This window comes from Vitis riparia, chromosome 16 (assembly GCF_004353265.1).
Source record: "Vitis riparia cultivar Riparia Gloire de Montpellier isolate 1030 chromosome 16, EGFV_Vit.rip_1.0, whole genome shotgun sequence".
Classification (NCBI taxonomy): Eukaryota; Viridiplantae; Streptophyta; class Magnoliopsida; order Vitales; family Vitaceae; genus Vitis; species Vitis riparia.
Window position 1 is genome coordinate 12,297,266 of NC_048446.1, and position 22,910 is coordinate 12,320,175.

A 22,910-nucleotide genomic window follows, 5' to 3' on the forward strand; every position below is an offset into this window, starting at 1 on the left:
TTATATGATTGTGCTCATTTGAATTATTTAATTTGGATATGATATAATATTGTGATATATTTTAGATGTGGGTTTGTATATTAAATTGGGTTGATTTTGGCTGTGGATTTAGGTTTGTATATAAAATTAGGCTTGAATTATGAGATATCAAGTTTAGGTTTAATGGAATTTATTTTAATTTATCATGTTTTGGGTTTAATTAATTGAGTTTATATTTTGATTATTAATTTGGAAATTTTGGATCAGGGTCTATGACATGTGAGATATTTTTATTGGGTTAAATTTAGTAATTTGGACCCATTTTTAATTGGTAAAATTTGAAGTTTGAATTTGGGCTTGAATAATTATTTTGGACTCTACACATTTCTGGATATTTATATTTGGGCTATTTTTGTTTTTGCATAGACTCATTATGCAATCTTGTTGGCTGAGTACGAATTTATGACACGTGGAACACAAAATTTCATGAAAGAAAGTGAGAATAAAAAAGCTGTAAGAAGACATTGAGCTTGTTGTAAGCTTATTTGGGTACACATATTATTTCCCATTACCATTTAGTTTTATTTTTATTGATTTATGTAAATATTTGTTTGTATATATTTACTTGTTGTGTACAAAATTGAATATCCAATAAATTAGAAATTTTGTTTAAATAAGAGGAATAATTTAGTAAATATGTTTTAATAAAATAATAATTTGAAAATATTCTTCTTACTAAAAGAATTTTTTTAATTAATTAAAATTCAGAAAAATGCTTTTAGAAAAATCCAAAAAAAAATTGTTTTTAATAGAATTTGAAAATTTGTTTTTAATAACAATTGTCCAAAAATTTCTTTGTTTAAATAAAGTTGTCTCAAAAATTAATTCTTTAATAAAATTGTCTAAAAATGTTTTTTTTTTAATAAATTCTTTTTCCTTAATTAAAATGGGATTAAAAGTATTTTTTTAGAAATAGGGTATTTAAATTTTTTTTCCTTTTAATTAAAAATTCTTTTGCAAATAAAGTTGTTATTTTTATTTATTTTTTTAAAATAATTTGTATAAGTCACTTTTCTTAAAATGAAAATAAATTGAAATACTTTTGTAAATAAAATCGTAAAAATTCATTCTTTTTTTTTTTAAAAAAAAAAAAGCAAGTAAAATGATTTTGTGCTCAAATTGAAATTCTGTAATAATTGTAAATAACTTTTTTTGAAAATTGAATACAAATGAAATTGAGAAAAAAAATTGACTCTTTTTTGTAAATAAAAAAATGGAAATCATTAATTCAAAATCATTTTTAATAAATCATTTGAAATTTCTTGAAAACTAATTTTTTTTAATCTTTTTTTTTATTTAGTTCAATAAATAATTTTGCATAATTCTCTTATAATTTATTTTGTGTATTCTTGTAATTAGATTTTATCATTATTTTTGTGTATATTGATTTTCACTATGACTTATACATATTCATTTGCATGATTATTTTTCTTGGTATCCATAGTTAATTAATTAATTGCTATAATTCCATTAATTCCTTTAGTAGAAGTTGTACATATACGGGCTTAGAGGGGTGCTATAGCTCACCACCGTACCTTCCCAATAGGTAACCTGACCCTTGGACCTGACTTTAGTTTTCCACATGTCTGTTTTTCCTTCAGGAGTCACACTTAGAGTTTTTCTTTCCTATTTTGTTTTTCCATTTAAAAAAAAAAAAAAAGTGACGACTCCAAGTCTTTTTTTAAAAATATATCAAATTTTCACCAAATGAATAAAAAAAATGAGTTTTACCATCGAGTGGGAATGCACTGAGCAAAATACGAGGTCCACACAAGTCTCAACATTGTGGATATTCTACATAAGAAAGAAATAGAGAAGCAAAATAGAAGAATTAAAAACAAAATAAAGGAGAAATAACAAATGGGTTAAGGTTTTATGACCTTTCATATATGTTTTTATAAATTTATTCTCATATTTTCTCTTCTATGTGGGTTAAACTCGAATAATTAAACTTGATATATGTTATTAGCTTAGTTCTTGATGGTTTAAAAATTTAGATCAATTTATAGCCTAATACATTATATTAAAACATTATTTGGGGTCTTTAAGATGAGCTTAAAAGCATATAATATTTTTTGAATAATATGCTTTATAATTAATTAATATTGTTTGCTATTTTTCACAATAAACCAAAAATGAAAATTTGGATTTTTCTTTTTTCTTTCCTAACACTTATTCTTTCCATTACCTGAACAGTATTCCTAGACTTCATTTAAATCACAGAAAGCACTAAGAAAAAGAAAAATGTGAAAAAAAAAAATCTAAATTTTTTTTGTTTGATTTATCACATAGTGTATAAAGGAAAATCATATGCAATAGTAGTTAATTGAAGATTCATATTTTTAAAGTCATCATTCTTTGAAAAATTTAAAAAGAAAAAAAGAAAAATAAATTTAAGGTTATAAGAAAAATTTACTAATTAGTTTAAATCCAAGTTTTATTTTTCCTTTAGTTTGTTTTTTTTTTTTTTTTCAATTTTTTCACATTACATTCTTTCTCACTAAATTTCCCCAAAACTATTCAAGATCTAAAAGACAACATTAAGTGGCAAGGAAAATCAAGAAAGAAAAAGAAGAAATATACAAATAGTACTTTGATGTGGACCAATTTGGAAAAAAAAAGAAAAAGGATTCAATTATTTAATGGCAAGTAAAAGGGTTTCATTAATTTAATTAGAAGTCACAAGCTATCTGTAGTATCCACCAAAAAAACTCCTTAATCATTGATATACCAACAGAATAGTTGTACTCCGAATCTTTGGAATGCAAAACTTAAATTATTTAAGGAATTGCATACAATGCCATGAGAAAGAAATTGCATACCTTGACTCTATGATAGAATAAAAATATTTAATAGAGAAGACCTCATTCCTAGAATCCATCCATGTCATTCTATCCTTCTATCCTTCTATTCCCTCTTCACAAACTTACTTGGTAGCCTCAAGAAGAAAGCCTCTAAATTATCTCTCTCTCAGTCATTCAAGTCACACATAAATTCTCATCACTATACCACATGACCTTTCAAAACTTCACCCTTTTCTCTTTTCCCACCTCAAAGTATACTACTTCCAACCAAATATCATCCCTTTCTAATGTTTTTCCAAACTCCAACTCCATATCCTTCCCTCAATTTGTAAGAATACCAACCCTCTTTCTCCTTACCATACTTTCTAAAACGACCATTTTCCGAAAGGCTTCTTATTAGGCATCTCCAATACTATTTTTCCCATGAGAGGTCTATTAAGCGCACAAACAATTAGTCATTTCATTGGATGCATCATTTTTTCTAAAGCTCTTTCTCCCCCAAAGGAAGTCTTTTTGAATTTTCTCAATCCTCAATCTAACCTTTCTGGACATGCTAAATAAGGACATGAAATAAATAAGTAAACTCGACGATTTACTTTGAATTAGTCAAAATTTCAAGAGATCATGGCCTATCTAAACCATATAATGTGGGTGCATGTGCCTAAGACCAAAATAGAAATTAGCAAAACATAGTGAAAAGTGTATATTCATTGTACATTATATACATGAATTATAGTCATCTCATGTGATGTATATTGTCTAAAATAAATGGACAAAAGATTAATTATTCCTATCTTATGGAAAAGGTGAACTTGCTATCAAATATGCTTTTATGCTCTTACCTCCTTACAATTGGCATAAGGGTCAGGGAATTAAAAGGATACACACGTGCACAGAGATACAAATACAAATAATTTATTCTATCTAACAAGTGTAACTTTGCTCATAACTACATTGCTACCCGAGAATCTCCTATGCTATGACTACCTTGCACTTGGCATAGGGTTTATATGTGAACATATATAGTCACCTAAAATGCCCAGGTCACTATTTGGGTTAAAAAAGAATGTTTTTTTTTTTTTTTACATTATAGCCCTCATATATTCAAGAGTAAACCTAAATAGTATACAACAGATTTTGACAAAATGACCTAAGTGCTTAATACAATAAGGAACAAAGATCCATGTTGATTGCAAACTATCAAACATTGTAATATTTTCTAATTAATGGTCAAAGACCTCATGCAAGTCACTACAAGAAAGTGAGATATGGTCACGTAGTTTTAGGAGGAGTTGGTAAAATCTACAACAAAAGAGTATATATAGTTGCATAACAATTCAGTCTCAACTAATGAAATGTGGTGTCAATTCTATAGTTGTGGGAATAATTAAGTTGCAGTGAAAGGAATTTCCCGCCAGACCTATGGTTGTGGGATTAATTAAGCCACATGGGAAGGACTTTCTTGCCAGGCCTATGGTTATGAGATTGATTGAGCTGCAGGTAATGGCATGGACTATGATTACTGGAGCGATTAGAAGCAACTATAAAATCCCATTTCCAGGCAAGACAAAGGTGGCCACTATTATATATGGCTTAGTGGATCCACTACCCTAACATCACTACATTTCTCTCCCGCTCACCCCACTGCCAAACCTATTTCTACTTACCTCCATTATTAAACTCATTTCTCCTTGCTTGCCAAACCCATTGCGGGTACCAATGCGAGATTAAGAACCCTACTGTAGACCCCCATTTGGGGCTCATCTTTCTTGCAGGTTATTGTGCCAGGTGGAGCAATCTTGGAGGGCCACGTGTCGATTCCTGGTTGGTTGCTGTGGAATCAGGGAAATGGAGTTGAGGACCAAATCAGAGTTGGACTAAATGGGGAATCAGAGGAGCATTTTTTTTTTCATTAAGGAGGAGCATATCGGGCAGAGGTAGGAGGGTGCTTTTGCTGTGGGTTTTTGGGGAGATATTTTGTAGAGGATTCATTGGCTAGAGGAAAAAGAAAGGTAGCAGACTGGTTTTCTAGGGAGAGGTTTTTGGCCGAAAGAGGGGATTCGTGGGCTGGAGCAAAAAAGTTTGAGGTAATAGAGAATAGAGTAACTGGAGAAGAAAATGAGCTGCTACAGGAGAGGGTATTCAGTTTTGAGAAGGGGTTTTCTTGGGGAGCAAGTGGGAAGAAACACAGGGAGGAATAGGAGACGTTTGAGTTGAGGGATTGTGTGAGAAGATATTTGAAGGAGGATTGAGCTTGGGGAGCAAACAAGGTAGTCTTAGATTACAAAGCATAAGGGGCCTCCAATATTTTCTCGGAAGTAAGTTTTCCGCTGTGTTTTTTTGTTTGCTTTTTCCTTTTCTCTTCATCCACTATTATTGAGATGCCCTGTTGTTGACCTTTGGATGATTTATGTGTTATTCTTCATAGCTGACAGTCCCTCTGTTGCTCCTGTTTGTGCTCTAAAATTGATTTAATTCCATTTTACCTCCTCTGTGACATTTTTTTTTTTAAAAAAAAAAACCTTTTAATTCACCCATCTACAAGCCCACTAACTAAGAGGTGAAGTATAGTTCTTAATGCTTCATCTTATTTTCTTCCTTCATTGCTCTATTTTTGCTACTTTTCTCTCTACTCTTGGTGTTTGGACTTTCTTGGATATGAAGTCGTAATGGGGAGTGAGACTATGGGATGATGAGACTGTGAGGGACTGGGACTCCTTGAACCTGTTTATCCTGAAGAGGTTACTAAGAGCTTGGTAGATCAGTGTTTGAACATATGAACAGAGAGTGGTTCACACTGTGGATATCATTATTGTTAGTGACCTGTATGGCAGAGGTGGCTATTCAACTAATACTCCTATGGTCTTATGGGTGATGTACTAGGCTTGCAGAATTGGTTCTTTGAAGGATGTTGATTTGCCTAGTATGCGAAAGAGTTTAAAGCTACAGATCTTGATTCAATCCTCCGAGCAAACCATGCTATTGAGCTCCGTGGTTAACTATACAAAAAAATAATAAGACATCGGGAATGATGTTCCATATGTCAATACCCGTGTCACTGTTTAGGTGCAACATGTGCCTGCCAGAGGATGGAGCATGAGTCTAGTAATTTTCAAGGATGAATAGGTCTTTGGATCAAGTGCTATTGGGGTCTGTCATCGCGATATCAAGCTTCATAATTTATTGGTCAATCCCTGCACTCATCACCTACAGATACGTGATTTTGGGAGTATAAAGAAGTTGATGCCAAGTGAACCATACACATCATATATTCGCTCAAAGTATCATAGAGCTCCAGAACTGATCTTTAGGGCTACAGAATATGCAATTGCCTTTGATATGTGGTCGGTAGGCTGCCTTGTGGCTGAGCATCTTCTTGGACAGCTACTGTTTCTTGTGGAAAATGGTGTTGATCAGTTGGTGGAAATCATTAAAATTATGGGTACGCCCACCATGGAAGAAACTAAGTGCATGAATCCCAGTTATAATGAGTTCAAGCCTCTACAAATCAATGCTCACCACCATCCTATCCTTCATATCCACCACGTCTAACCTGTCCTACACCCTTCATCCCCCATATTCCATCATACCCATGACCCACCTTCTTATACCCATTTCCACACTTATCTCATACCCCCTCATGCATGTATCCATCTAACCATACCAATAGACCCATTTCTCTCTCTAAACTTTTCCATGCCCATTAAACGTTTCTCTCACCACCTCTCATTGTTTGTTCCATCAACGACATCCTATACCCCTCACGCACACCCATCAAACCCGTTATTCACTTCTCATTAACGTGGATGGAGCCCCATGCTCATGGCCACTTCTATCTCACTCCATTTTCGATCTTCATACCCATTTACCCCTCCACATCACGTACCCTTCACGTGCACACCCCACCTTTCATCCCCACCATCCATCCGAACCACTTTCATTTCATCTCTATTACTTTCCACATTCTTGAAGTCTCATACACATAGCCATCTCCAATCTCATTTCTCTTTATCTTCATATCCATTTTATCATTCTTCATGCCCATAGTATCCTCGGCTAGTTACTCCTTCTACCCTCATATCCACCACTTTCAACTTTATCCCGTTATCCATCTTAGGACCCTCCACATCCTCCATAATACCCATGCATATCATCACCCTCCAATACCCAACTTACTCATTTTCTTTCTCAATACATTTTCTCTTTCTACACCACGCCATGTACTCCATTTCTTCCCACCTTTGCATGGCCATGCATGGCCACATCATACCTGTATCTCATACCCTCATACATATATACCCATCTAACCACACCACTAAAACCCCTTCTTTCTCCATATCCATTTTCATACCCATCTCTTTCTATATCCTCCTACCCACAATACTACTATAGACCCTCAATTTTGTCCTTTTAGCACATGTCTTTAAGTTCACTGAATCACTTTCAGTGCTCTATAGTAGTTCCTTGGTAGCCTATAGCTACTCATACTACTTACCTTTTTTTAAGCCACCTCGGAGACTTTGGTTGAGGGATTATCTGACCCCTTATTGTGACCCTTGGCAGCCCTAATTTAGACTTAGGCTTTTCATTCATTTTTAGGATAGTTTTTAGATACACTTGGCCCATTAAGCACCACCCTAGGCCTACTTAGATTCACCTTGACCCACTTAGACCCACTTAGGCACCTTCTAGCCTACACACACTCGCTTTAGGTCCACTTAGGCATCCTGGCCCACCTATGTCACCTTTTTGGTAATTCCTACATGACTTACATAATTTGCATGATTTGCACGTTTAATGCTTGCATGTACTCGATTTCTTATTTATTTATTTATTTATATATTTATTTTATTTATTTATTTATTTATTATTATTTGGTTAGTTATTTGTTTTTATATATTTATTTTATAGAATATTGCATGAGATTGATGATTAATTATGTAAACTGATGTCTTAATTATTTTTGTGTACCTATGATAGACATAATGTTTTTAATTGCATAATTTTAAATTAGTTTTAATTTTCAATTTCATGACCTTTACTAATTTTAATTCTTACTTTATTTTGGCATGAGATTCGAATGCACACATTGGAGAAGATCCTTGATGTACACGGTTGGATATATGTCGGGATATTCTATGAAACATGGAAATGAGATTTATATCCTTAAAGAAAGGAAAGCAGATCACGGGAGGATGGAAAGGAGATTTAAAGTGTTAAAAAAAGGAAAGCAGATCACGACTGAAAGAAGGATGGGAAAAGAGGATTTTGATTTTTTCTAAAAAAAGGGGGATGAACGCTGCTGAAAAGGGAGACCGCAAGGAGAGCTCTCGTTTCTGGGGGGATTCTGAACGTTCTAATTAGAGGGATCTCCAGAGATGAATCTGGAATCACACATCATCGGCCTCATCACGCATGGGGGAGGGTTCATCAGAATTGTTTGATTTCCACATCTCTAGACTATCATCAATAAGCATGACCACCAAGCATGGATTTGTCCACAGCGGCCTGAAGATACATTGATAAATTGCTTAATCTCGAAGGAGAGTCGAGATCTGATCCAAATCTGGCTGCCATAAAGAAAGGAAATTGTCGAAGCTCTGGGTTTTAATTCAGATTATAGGATTATTACTAGCGGTAAAGATGGAAGCCACGTGTATGGGATTCGAGTTTGGGATCAGATTACATGGAAACAGATTAATTTCTCCTACAAACCAATTGATTGGTCTCTTGGTGATGCTGACAAGCTTCAGCGGCTGTAAGGAACCAACTGTTTGATGGTGGCAATTCGGTTTCCCAGCGGACAGAATTGAGGATGGGAAAAGGAAAGCTGTGACTGATCTAGAATCCAGACAGAGTGTTCGAGAGAGAGAGAACAGAGTGGTGCGATGATGGCGAGTGGTGGAAGCTATGGCAATTGGAGCCGAAAGATCAACTACGTTTTCAAAGTGGTTATGATCGAAGACACCGAAGTGGGCAAGTCGTAAACTCGGTTCGCTAGGAACGAGTTCAGTTTGGATTCCAAGGCTACAACCGGGGTTGAGTTCCAGACTCGAACCCTCGTCATCCAACGCAAGAGTGTCAAGGCTCAGATCTGGGACACTGCTGGCCAAGAACGACACAAAGCCGTTACAAGTGCGTATTACAGGGGTGTTGTTGGCGCAATGTTGGTTTACGACATAACTAAACGCCAAAGTTTTGACCACATACCCCGATGGCTGGAAGAGTCACATGGTCACACTGATAAGAACATTCTCATCATTCTGATTGGCAATAAAACTGATCTCAAGGAACAGCAAACAAGAACCAGCCGCCATCCAAAAACGACTTGCACTTTTGGACTTGAAAACAGCCTCATGCATTATTGAAAAAGATGTAAGTGTTGCCAAGTCAAAGCAAAATACCAGATGGTAATGTAGTTGTGACGCCTTACTTCTCTAAAGCAACTCGAAAGTGGGAATTGTCATAGATTAATATTCTCTCAGTGGCTACCACACCTCATTTATCTCAAGTCATTGAAAATTCAGTGATGTGCTAGTAGCTTAATGTCTCTATCACAAGTGATTCAACATCTCACCCCACTTGAAGCCTTGGAAGCTATCTCTATTCAGGGATTCAAATTGCTACCCTAAATTTGATAACATTATCACACTCAATGGACAGCCTCCTTTTACTAACGTCTTCAAATTTATCGCTGTCCTGAATTGACATCATTGTCGGAAGACATGCATGTCCTCAGCATCTTCTGGACATTCATAATTGGGTACTTTATGGTTTGGAAACATTAACAGACTCAATAGGAATCGTTACATCACTTCATGGGCTGCATCCTTGGATCTCCACATGCACTATAGGAGAGAGGGCGTGACCATCCAAAATGAGGAAAAGAGATTTTTATTAATCTCCATGGGGCGCACTATGAGTTTGATGAAAAGAAAAGTGGCAGCATTCAATTTTTTTGGAACACAACCGTACAGTGGGGATTCTCCAAGGCTGCCACTTTAGGGTGAAATTTTTTTGAAAGAAAAATGGCAGCAGACTGCTACTTTAGGGTGAGTTTTTTTGAAAGGAAAGTGGCAGTAGGCTGCCACTTTAGGGTGAATTTTTTTTGAAAGGAAAGTGGCAGCAGGCTGCTACTTTAGGGTGAGATTTTTTTAAAGAAAAGTGGCAGCAGATTGCCATCTTACGGTGACATTTGTTTTTTTAAAAAAAAGTCGCAGCAAGTTGCACTTTGAGGGGGTGAGATTTTTTTGAAAGAAAAATGGCAGCAAGTTGCACTTTTAGACGGTGAGATTTTTTGAAGGAAAAGTGGCAGCAGGTTGCATTTTAAGGGGTCCATGCCTCAATTTCCATAAAGATCTTCATGGTATCTTCAAGAGAACCATGAACGCCTCTGATCCCCAAAGCAAGTAGGCTACATCTTCCAAAGGTAAGTGAGTTTCCTTGTTCTTGAGTTTTTGATTTCTTTTTTTATCCATTAGTTTATTAATTTTTTTTTAGATTGAAAATTAGAGCTTTGTTTGCTAATTTTTGACTCTATTAAGTTTTCGAGTCTCTCAAGTTTTAGTCGATTAATTTATTTGGTTTTATATCATCATCATCTTGTTTTTATTTAATTTTAGTTCATGGGTTTGTCCTAATTAATTCGTGTGATGCTTTAAAATTTTAATGGATTAATTTATTTGATTCTATGTCATTATCATCATGTTATTTTATTCTTTTTTTATTTTCATCTTAGTTGATTCATGTGATGCTTTAGGTTTTTAGGTGATTAATTCATTTGGTTCTATATCATTATCACTATGTTTATTAATTTCAGTTTTTTTTTTGATTGATTATATTTGGTTTATGGGTCTTTAGAATTTTAATTATTTAATTTATCTGACCCCTTGTTCTTATATCCATGTTTTAAGTGTGTTAAGCTCTAGTTCCTGATTGATCCTTAATCAGTTCGGGTGTTTTAGAATTGTAAGTTCTTATGGTACTATATTTAACATTACCTTAATCATAGGTTTGTGTGTTCTACTAATCTAATTTAATTATTTATTATATCCTCAATTTATGCGCTTGACTAATCTTTGTTAGTTCTTGATTGATATATGGTTGACTTTATTTGATCTAAGACAGTTTAGTTATTTTCTTTGACATTTGTTCATTTATATTTAATTCATGGAGGCCATCGAAAAATCATGAAGATTGGCCTCTACCCTCACTTTTATTAGTTTTGTTGATTATTGAGAAAATTTTACTTTGTGATTTTGTTTTATTTTGGGTTGCCTATATTTGATCTTTTCGAATTGTTTATTTGTGAATAATGTCTTTCCCTTTAAAATAAAATACTTTTTCAAAATGTTCTTTATAAAATCCTATTTTAAAAATTCATTTAGAGTCCTTAGAATCAAAAATCTCATTTTCTTAAAATAATATGCAACCATTTTTTTTGATCGGTTTGCATCTTTCTCGGTTTTTTAATGAAAGTTTTGGTTTTAAATCAGACATGAATCCAAGCTTGTGGTCCCACATAAATGGGATAATTCCAGGTTATATTTGTGAATATCAATTGGGGAATTGGTGAAACCCCTACATAAAAAAAAATATATTTTTTAAAAAATTCTTTTTTTACTACCACATTTGCTACTTATTGAAATCGTGTTTATATTTTTTAAGAATTCTATACAAGACATGTGTGATGACTGGTAATTTAGTGTACTTCGATCATTTTTTTGTTATATTAATTAGATGTGCATGTTAGAATTTTTGCTCTATATTATATATTATCTAACCTCTCCCTATCCTGTGGAAGCACGCTATGAGTTATATATTCTATCCAGGTACGTTCCCTAATACCCACTTTCTAAATCCTATGAATATGATTGTCGTTGCGTACTATGCCCATGCTTGCTATCCTTTTTTATTACCTTGATATATATTTGATGTTTGTTTGATTATCTTTGATAAAATGCATGTTGGGTGATATATTATCTAAACTAACCATTGATGTTTTATGATAGCGCTTAAGAAGTGGTCCAGGTACGCACCCTACCTCTCCTTTATTGTAATTGAATCCTGCTTGGCATGTTATTTTTGAAATCACCTTAGTCTATCTAGAAATCCTCAATTAACCAATTAATCGCCACATCTCCCTCAACATAGTCAGTAGAGACCCTTTTAGGGCTTAGAGGGATGCTACCTCCTAGAGGTACCTTTCCAATAAGTAACCTGATCCCTGGACTTAGACTCGGGTTTTTCAAAGACACGTTTTTTCCAAAAATTATTTTTTAGGGTTTTATTTCTTGTTTTATTTTCCCTTTCAAAAATAAATTAAAATAAGTGGCGACTCCGACTTTTCCAAAAGTTAAGTTTTCATAAATAAAAAGCGAGTCTCACCGATCGAGTGGGGACACACATGAAAAATGCGGATCCACAACTACATATGATCATACCTACCATGCCTCACCTTTTTACACCACATGCATGTACATTCATTCCATTTTCACCACCTTCATGCAATTCCCGCAAAGACTCTCCCATACCCATCTCCCTATTTGTCACCCACTGCTACCATACCCATAGCACCATTTTTTTAAAATACCCATTCACCTGTTTCTTTCACTATCTCCTATTCAAACTTGTCCTCCTTAACTCATCATCATACACCAACAGTCCCGAATACTTAGAATGGTGAAGGCGTTAATGGCGGCAAACTTCTCCGAATACAAAGCAGGGTCTCCTTTCACTCCTCTATAAACCTGAAGGTGCCCTCTACAAGTAGCTCTGGCATGTTTGTGCTGAAGCCTCTTGTGACAGTGCCTTGCGTAGGGGAGCGAGTTTTCTACTTTCCACAATGTCATCTGGAGCAAGTGAAGACGCTAACTAATTAGGTGACTGACCGATAGATGATGGCTTGCGATCTTAGAGCGAAAGTCCTCTACCGTATAATTGACGTTTGTGTGAAGACTAAACTGGACACTAGTGAAGCATTTGCTCAAGTGACTTTGCTTCCTGACTCTTAGCAAAAATCTGGTGTGGTTTTCGATATTGTGAAACGACCAATGGGGCTACTTTCAGGATGCCGACACATTCTCATTGATAAGTTGTCTTACCCACTGATCACAAAGTCGCAACTCTCCTCACTACCAAGCACGACATTTGGATTGCCCCAAGTTTTCTAAACAAATGGAGGCAAACCTCGAGACTCTACAAAACCAAGGCGTGCTAGAGTCGAATATTTTGCAGATGCTGATCTTGTGACTGTGGACACTGTCGTTCAATGCTAGTGCATTCGAGGGAATCCTTTAGAGGGTTAAATGAAATGGGATTTGATGTTCTCTAATGGGACATGCATATCACGTGGAATAAAGAAGGTCATATAATACATATTGATTTTGGTTTCATGCTCTCCGACTCACTTGGTGGTGCGAATTTTGAGAGTACACCATTTAAATTAACTCTGAAACATCTCGAGGTCATGGATTCTAGTGCTGAGAGAGTTCTAAATGAGTTCTTTGACTATTTTGAACTTTTATGCATTCAAGGTTTTCTAATATGTCGCAAGCAAGCAGGGCGCGTTATTCTTCTTGTTGAATGTTGTAGGATTTTGGTTTCCCATGCTTCAAATGTGGTCCCCGGACAATAAAAAAAAGAAAAAGCTTAAGGAAATGATTCCATCTGAGTTTAGCAGAAGAGCAATATGAATCTTTGGTGCTCTCCCTGATAAGCAGCAGCTTAGATGCATGGAGGACACGGCGGTATGATTATTATCAAAGGGTTTAAAATGGGATCTTGTGAGATTAGGTTCAATTGTTGGTTACATGGTCCTGTTGACAGAGCCTCCTCAGTGAAGTGAAGCGCTTCAATCAACATTACATTTGTAAATCACTATGATAGAAGACAAGTGGGTTTCACTATGGAAGTGGCTACGGTGGTACTAGTGGGAGTTCAGGGTATGGAAAGGCCACATGGAAATGTGATCCATCACAGCCTCTTGGGAAATGTGAAGCTCAGACAAATGGCTCTCATGCTGAGTCGCCCAAGATTTTCTCATGATAAATTTATTGAAAGGCCTCCATTGGGCCCACTGTTGGTTGGTTCGTTTGATCTATGTGGTAGGTGGATGGTATGAGCACTCTACTATGTCCCCGATCTTGTATGTTTTGCATGGCCACCTTTTGGCCACGTGATTTTCTCTCATTTCTCCATCTTTGGTTTTTTTTAAAAATAATTTTCCAAACCTTCTTCTTCAAATATTTTTCCGAATTTTAGTTTCTTAAATAATCCCAATTTTCCCATCTTTTATCCTTAGAATTTTTTTTAGATCCCAAAAGTCCAAATTTCAATAAAATTTTGTTGTCATTTTCTTTTTGGCATGTAATTTGCATAACTTCTATGATTTTTAAAAACATTTTGAATTAAGCAAGGATTAAATCCCATAATTCTGAATAATGGAGTTATTGGAATTGATTCATCCAAAATAAAATGTGTTTTGGTGGGGACCCAACATCAGTGAATGTTTTCTTTAAAAATAAACTTGAGTGAATTGTGATATCTGATGATTCCTTGTCCTATTTAGTGATACATGTGACATACTTGATGCTCACTAACCTCATTTTCATGATAGCGCATTACTTGTTTGATGCCAAGGTATGCCCCCGCTCTCACTCTGGTCATTTTTTTATTGAGTGTTTTGATTCTCGCATGTGTATTTTCATTCGGTATCCATTGATTTACTTATCAATCACCGTGTTTGCTTCCTTTAATTAGTAGGGACCCGTTTTTAGGGACTTAGAGGGGTGCTACGATCTTTACCGTACCTTCCCAATAAGTAACCTGACCCTTGAACCTCAATTCGATTTTCCGTGGACCACCTTTTCCAAAATGAGGAGTAACACTTAGGGTTTTATTTCTTATTTTTTTTACCCTTTAAAAATAAAACAAAAATAAATGGCGATTCCAAGTCATTTTTCTTAAAAATAAAATTATTTTCAAAATAAAAATCGAGCTCACCATCGAGTAGAAGCGCATGAGCTGAAATGCGGGGTACACAAAATGGCGACTCCACTAGGGATCGTTTAGAAGGTCAAGCTTGAACTTAGGATTAAGCAAATGTGACATTTGATGGGTCGATCAGTGGGTACCTATCTCTTGATTGCACATTAAGGGTTCTTGATGTCATTGGATGCATACATGGTTGTTGTTTTCATTTGGGACATCGACATGTTGATTGTGTTGGTTGATTATCTTGATTGAGGATTCTGATATAGCGATTCTTTTTGCGCTTCGTTGATATATTTGTTTGAGACATTTGATATGTTGATTATGATGATCGTTTTGTGTTGATTATGATGATCGTTTTGTCTTGATTGAGGATTCCAAGATAGCTATTTCTTTTGTGCTTCATTGCTATGTTTGTTTGAGATATTGACATGCTGATTGTATTGATTGCTCATCTTGTTTTACTTGGCATAGCGACTCTGATTTTGACATGTTTGTTATGATCCCTTCCCATGTATGGACTCACCATTGTATATCATTTGACTTGCCATATTGATTCCCTGTATTGTATATTCTCTTGATCGTCTTCGAGCATTATGTCTGTATCACTTTTCATCTGATTGTCATAGTTCGTATATGGATATGAGTGATATATTTCATACCCTGCTTGATTATATGTTGCATGACTGCCTCCTTTTGCATGATTGCATGTCGTTTGTCTGTGTGGGCCACACATCTATCCCCTTATCTCAAACCCTCTGGTTTCGATCATTTCCTTCATCCCAACTCTCACTTTTGCAAGTGTGAGGCCTTATGTGTGCTTGTTCTCTGATCGAGCCAGATGATAGGAGTAGGGTCTAGCGACGGGATATACCGATGTTTAGGAGTATTCTGGAGGTAATTGACACATTGATGTTGATTGGAGTCCGATCATTGAAGACCTGTATAGCCCGAAGCTAGGTTTCATGGATATTTGTGTGGCCAGTGTGTTTCCTTTTTTGTTTTAACTTCATAGGGTTTTCGGATGCACCCACACTGCTCACTACGCACTCTAGTTGACCATTGAGAGTTGAGAGTTTTGAGAGGTTTCACCATAGGAAACCCCCTGGGATGTCGAGGTAGTGCATGTGTGGAGGTGATGACCACCTTGCACGGAAGCGCCCCGTCTCTTCGGAGGCGTGCAGAGGGTTGCGTACCGTTGAAGGGTATGATCGCTTCTGCTAGGGACCTTTTAAAGTCCATCCATATCCATTTAAAGCCACCTTAACCTCGTAGGTTGAGCCGTAGATCATTCGATTAGGACTTCCTCCCTACATGTGGGTGCATCTGAGGTCTTTCAGAGCCTCTGTGGTCATAGTTCGAATTCGACACTTCCTCTTTTTAGTCTCCAGTTGAGAGTGCTCAGAGATCGGTATGAGTTTGAGTATCAGTTGGATCACCTTTCGTCTTGTCGCCTTAGTTTTTTCTTTTCACTTGATGAGTTTAACATGTTTTCTCTTTAGGATTTTCGTGTTCCTTTCTTGGCTCGACACATCATTTCACTTTGTTGTCACTCACTTGATGCTTTAGGATATGTTCATTGATCATCTTTTTACACTGTACACTTGTCACAGGCTTAGTACCTCATTCTTTGTTTGATCATTGGTTCGATTTTTGACTTGATGCTCATCTTTTCATTGTAGAAAGGTGAAAGACACTTTTTCACATTCACACCTTTTTCAAGAGATTCGCCTTGATCACCTTATCATTTTTTTTCTCTTATGGAGCTCGAGTTGAAAGTTGAGTCAAGGATATGTGGTTATAGATGGAGTATTGATCTCGTGATAATGTGTTTTTGCACCTTTTTTATCTTGGATTATTGATAGGGATTCTCTAGTCACATTGGTAGCCATCTTGCAGTGGACACCTTTATGACTCCAGAGTTCTCATCAATACATCCAGATTTCGGATTGCCACCTCAGGACCTTGTGTTTGCATGTTGTACAGTTGTCTTTTATAGTTTTATCTCGTGTCCTTCATCTATTTTGTTTACATTGTAGGGAGTCAGTTTAGGAGTTGGTTTAGTCTGAAGTCACCTTCTTGGAGAAGAGTTGGAGGTCGATTGATCATATCAGATTCACATCAGAGTTCAGACAGTTCAGTTGAGATGTTAGATGAGCTATCTTCTACACTTGCTTCTATTTAGGAGTTCATGGTAGGAGTCAGTAGACACTTGGATCAGATAGAGAGTTCTCACCAAGATCCTCATCCAGTTGGCATGATCATTGATGAGACAGTTCCTCATGTATCTCAGACAGCATAAGCTCTTCCACCTAGGGTTTCACTTGGAACTCCATTCCATCTAGCAAATCATTATCATACCATTCCACCATCTACTGTCACAATGCTACCTCTCATTGTTACTACTACTGATGATGCTCGATTGGCCGAGTAGGAGACCAAGGTTGAGAGACTTGAGTTCGGGATGAGATAGATCAGATTGTAGGATGGAGGTTTAACTTGGGATGATAGGGATGATACCGGTGGCGAGCTTGCCTGCCAAGTTTCGCATGCTAGACATTGAGTGTTATAGTGGGATTGGTTGTCTCAAGATCCATTTGAGACTATACAGCACATTCATGAGAGCACAAGGGATAAATGATGCACGGTTAATGACCTTCTTCCCTATGTCACTTAGTGGAGCAACTCCGAGATGGTTTGCTTCAGTTGAGCCTTTGAGACTTTGAACCTGGGAGGGTATGGCTTATGAGTTCCTAACTCAGTTCGCTTTTAGCACCGACATTGATGTATCTAGACGAGAGTTGGAGGCTACCAGGCAGAGGCCAGACTAGTCTATTTATTCCTTTGTCAGTTGTTGGAGGGCAAAGGTGGCTGGTATGATAGACCGACCTAAGAAGCAGGATCAGATTGATATGGTTCTTCGAAACCTACAGCCGAGGGTCACTAGGCGCCTTGTGGGCATTCCATTTTAGGATCTTAAGAGTCTGGTTCATGCAACTTTTAATGTTGAGGAGGCCATTGCTCAAGGATTATGGACAGATACTACTCCTTCCCCTGGCAATAAGGGGAAGAAGCTAATTAGATCATCTAGTAGATCCGGAGAGGTTGGCACTATTAGTTTTCAACATCAGAGGCCCACGCATCACTCACCTTACAGACCTCCTGCAGTCAGAGCTCATTTCTCTCATCCACAATATCAGTATCAGTCGATTTATGTTCAGCAGCCTTACATTGCTCAGACTAGCATACAGCCACGACCGTCATATCCAAGAGCTGCTGCTCACCCACCGCCTAGACCATATGCATAGAGACCCACGAAACAGTTCACTCCATTGGGTAAGACTTTGACTAAAGCTTTTGAGAAGCTCAGAGATGTTGGTTTGATTGTTCCTTTGATGCCACTCCCCTTGCTATATCCTATTCCTCCTCATTTTCGCTCACATGAGCACTACTTATATCATCAGATTCAGGAGCATGATACTGAGCGTTGTTCGGCACTCCATCATGCTATACAGGACTTGATTGATTCAGGGTTGGTCTACTTGGTTGGGCCAAGTGTGACCACCAATCCTCTGCCTACGCATTCTACACATGCAATTCCTCATTCTTCTAGTCTTCAGTAGATTAATTTAGATGTTGATGGTATTGATGGTCGCATGGTATTTTGGGACATCCTGGGTTGAGGGTTTAGATCAATCAACATGGGTACATCACTTGGTAGTAGTTCAACTTAGAGCACTTTTCATTCTGATTACGATCATCATCAGAGTCATTTCCATTTTGTTGAGTCCAGTTTTTAGTCCATCAAAGTTATTTTTGTTTTGTTGAGTCTATATTGGTTCAGAGTCATTGTTTATAATTCATGTTGAGAGTCTAGTCGTTTGTAGTCCTTTTTCGTTTTGTACATGATGTACTCATTGTTTCATTTGGTGATATGATCTTTTATTCTGAGTATGTGTCATTTTTCTCATGAGTGTGCTTTACATATCTTGTGTTGATGTGCGTTTATGCTTTTGATATGAGACATTCTTTTCACTTATACATCATGATCACTTAGGCTTGACCTATCATGGAGGATATTGAGCCTATTGACCTAGGATCAGGAGATCGACCTAGGGAGTTTAAGATTGTGACTCATTTCACTTTCTGATCAGAGCAGTACCATATCCATATCATACCCTGACTCTATGGACTTGATGACCTATCCATTTCAGACTTGACATGACACCATCCCCTGACACCACTATATGACCTAGTCATCCTCGTTCACCTTAGCTTGCTACAGTACCATTGCCCATTCCTTCCATCATTCCCTTTATCTAACCAGGTAGAGTCCGAGATGGTTTGACCTGAGGTGAGCTCTATATGATGATAGACGAATCATGATGAGAGAGTAGTTTGACTACTTGATGATGTTGTTAAGGCTGAGGGGTTGCCTTGGGGCATCTAGATTTGAGCCATTGCACCTGACTTCAGAGAGTCGAGATGACTAGAGATGGTGATTTTATGAGATGATGGTGAGTGGCTTATGATGATAGAGTGAGGTGATTGTTAGAGGACATTGATGGTTATCACAAAGCATTCCACTTGGACATCATTTCATCACTATTTTTCGATATCACATATCACCATTGGTGATATTCGCTCTCTGTCTTTTCTTTCATCATTGCTTACTCGACATTGTCCTTGTTTCACCTTGAGTGGTGGTTTTTCACACATCATTGCATGGAGGATTGTCACATTCTTCCCCCTGTTCGCCTTATGGGCAGTGGTCCAGATATCTTATTTTGAGAGGTTGTCTTGTTAGTGAGGATTCATGTTACATCAGTACATGGGGAGAGTTTATTCATTCAGTTATAGATTTTATGGGAGATAGTTCATTACTGATCAGAGTATGTGCAAAAAAAAAATAATAATAATAATGATAGCGCATTATTCATTTTATTATTCTCCATTAGGCATGTGTATGGACATGCTAGTTTGCTTCTTTGAGTTTATGTGTTAGATAAAGTTCGTATGAGAGCTTCTTTCTGAGATTTTATCTTGGTATATGTTTTGGGTGATAGTATGAGTCGCCTATTCATTTTTTTGTGAGAGAGACGAGCGACCTTTCTTTAGAATTTCTAGATCATTGCTCTATTCATCATCCCATCTATTTCGGATGTGACTATTTTCTATGATTTGATACAGGTTGACCATCACTCACTTTTTATCTTTCTGCCTTCTTTTATCTTTGTTCTATTCCTCCATTCCACTCTACCTCATCTGATTTCTTTTCTTTCTCATCCTGCTTGATGTTTGACTTAAGTTCAGCATCCACACTTTATTCTTGCTTATTCGATGTGTCCATTCTTTTATCATCACTTTTTGTGTGGGGACCCCTAGGTCCAGGAGTCATGATGTTTTTTATGCATTGCATTTCATGCATGAGGGGTATGGAGATTATATCATTAGGATCTTTGAGCCTAGTTTCCTTTCATTTCGTTCACCCTATTACCTTCGCCTTCATTATGTCCCGCATTTTAAGACCACCTTGAGGCCATGACTTCACACGTTGTGCTTGACAGTTCACACATGGGCAATACTTAAGATTGGTTGGAGATTATTTCTTGGAACATGACGGATGGGGAATTGAGGCAATGGATTTACACTGGGGTATACCCTTTTTATCAGTGATGGATTTTCGAAGATGATATGATCTATACTAGGGCATACCCCACTCATTGATGACAGTTTCTTGTGGGATGACCCTACACTGGGGCATAGCAGGGATGGAGAGCATTTTTCATTGGAGCATAGCCACCCTATTTGATCCTTTACACTGGGGCATACCCCACGCATCAATGACGGTTTCTTAGTGGGATGACGCTTCACATTGAGGCATAGTCAATTTGCTTCTTCACTTGGTTTATGATGGATTAGGAGTTATGGGATGACCCTACACTGGGGCACAACCATTCCAAAGAGCACTTTTATTGGAGATATAGTCACTCCACTCAATATTTTGCATTGAGACACACTCCACTCATTGATGATTGATTTTTGAGATGATGGTTTGTTTTGAGACACAGTTGCTTTAAAGATTGCACATGTTGGGACATGACCCTCTCATTGGTGATGGACTTCGATTTATCTTGGAGCATGGTCACTCCAAATGATTTATATAGGGGTATAGCCATTTCATTCACATTCATAGAGCCTGAGGATTCTGATTCATATGGATTACGTTGAGATGTTTCCATTTTTGGCACCAAGAGTAGAGATTGATCGATTTGTTGACCTGTACTGGGCATGGTCCTACTCAACAGTTGTTGACTCGGATGCACTACTTCATATTAGGGCATAGACGAGATGGAGAGTATTTTTCATTGGAGACAACCGCGCTATTGGATCCTTTACATTGGGGCATATCCATCTTTTAGAGGGAAATCAGATTGATTCTTGACGTTGGAGCGTCTCCCGAGTGATATGGAGATCATTGGATTATTTCATGTTGTCCTCATTGCATATTGGGGTATAGCCACTTAGTCGGACGTTTTGATATCGAGACTTGACTTTCTATTTGTGATTGCTGCTTTTGATGGATTATGAAGCTATTGACACCTTAGGTTTAGTCTTCTCGGCATACTTGGATGATCTTAGATACTTACATACTTTTCATTTCGTACTCAGACATTTCACCTTGGATACTTTCATACCTTCTACTATACTAGAGCCTGATCATCACCTTCTTTTATCCTACACATCTCATCATGACACATGACCTCACCTCTCTCTCGATTAGGAGGAGACGTGGATCAGTCCTTGATTACTTTGGTTGTGCTTTCATACATCTTTCGAACTTTAGGTTCAACATCTTCCATGATGGTGTCATGATATACATGATGGGCCTGATAGATTATTGATTTATTAGTGACAATGTTTTCACTTTGACAGTAGGCATGTTGAGTGTTGTTTTGTTTGCTCTTTGCATTATGAGCACTGATCATTATTGTTGTTATTTACCAGTTAGTTTTGTTTTGTCAGCATGGTGTCACGATACATGGTCCTGTTTGGCATTAGCTATCTTAGGTTGGACATTTTCATTACATGATAGATGAGCATATTTTAGAGTACAGTAGTTTTGAGGTACATCTATGTTTGTTCTCCGTCACATACTGGGGCATACCCCCTTCTCCGAGAGCATCAGGCCTTCCACAGGCTTCATTCACCTTTTGATTGAGTTGTTGACCCCCTTGAGTTTCATATTGAGGCATACCCTCCTTCCCTAGGATCATCGGACTTTTTAGAGGCTTCGTTATATTTGGACCTAGTTGTCGATCCTCATGAGTTGTCATACTAGGGCATATCCCCTCTGATCGAGTTTTCTTGCATTGTTTTCTTAGTTATCCTCTGGCTTTGGGCCACTTGATCAGATCCTTCATCTCGTCAATATTAGCTTGAGTTTAGGTCACACCTATATCGATCGGTCATCATCTTGTTAGTTTGAGTTTGTGTTTTGGGGCAGCACCCATATCGATTGACCATATTCCTATCATTTTGTGTTCAGTTTGAGTCGGGATTGCACCTATATTAATCAATCATCATCTTATCAGTTCGAGTTTGCGTTTTGGGGCCGCACCCATATCGATTGACCATATTCCTATCATTTTGTGTTCAGTTTGAGTCGGGACGACACCTATATTGATCAATCATCATCTTGTCAGTTCAAGTTTGCATTTTGGGGCTGCACCCATATCAATTGACCATATTCCTATTATTTTGTGTTCAGTTTGAATCGGCACCACACCTATATTGATCGATCATCATCTTGTCAGTTCGAGTTTACGTTTTGGGGCCGCACTCATATCAATCGGCCATATTCCTATCATTTTGTGTTCAGTTTGAGTCGGGACCGTACATATATCGATCGGTCATCATCTTATCAATTTGAGTTTGTGTTTTGGGGCCGCACCCATATCGATTGGCCATATTCCTATCATTTTGTGTTCAGTTTGAGTCGGGACCGCACTTATATTAATCGGTCATCTTGTCTGTTTGAGTTTGTGTTTTGGGGCCACACCTATATCAATCGGC

At 37.1% G+C, this 22,910-nt stretch overlaps 1 pseudogene; it reads left to right on the forward strand.

Annotated features, from left to right (window-relative positions):
• The first annotated feature begins 8,734 nt into the window (after positions 1-8,734).
• LOC117933262 lies at positions 8,735-18,142 on the forward strand (annotated as a pseudogene).
• Positions 18,143-22,910: the final 4,768 nt, after the last annotated feature.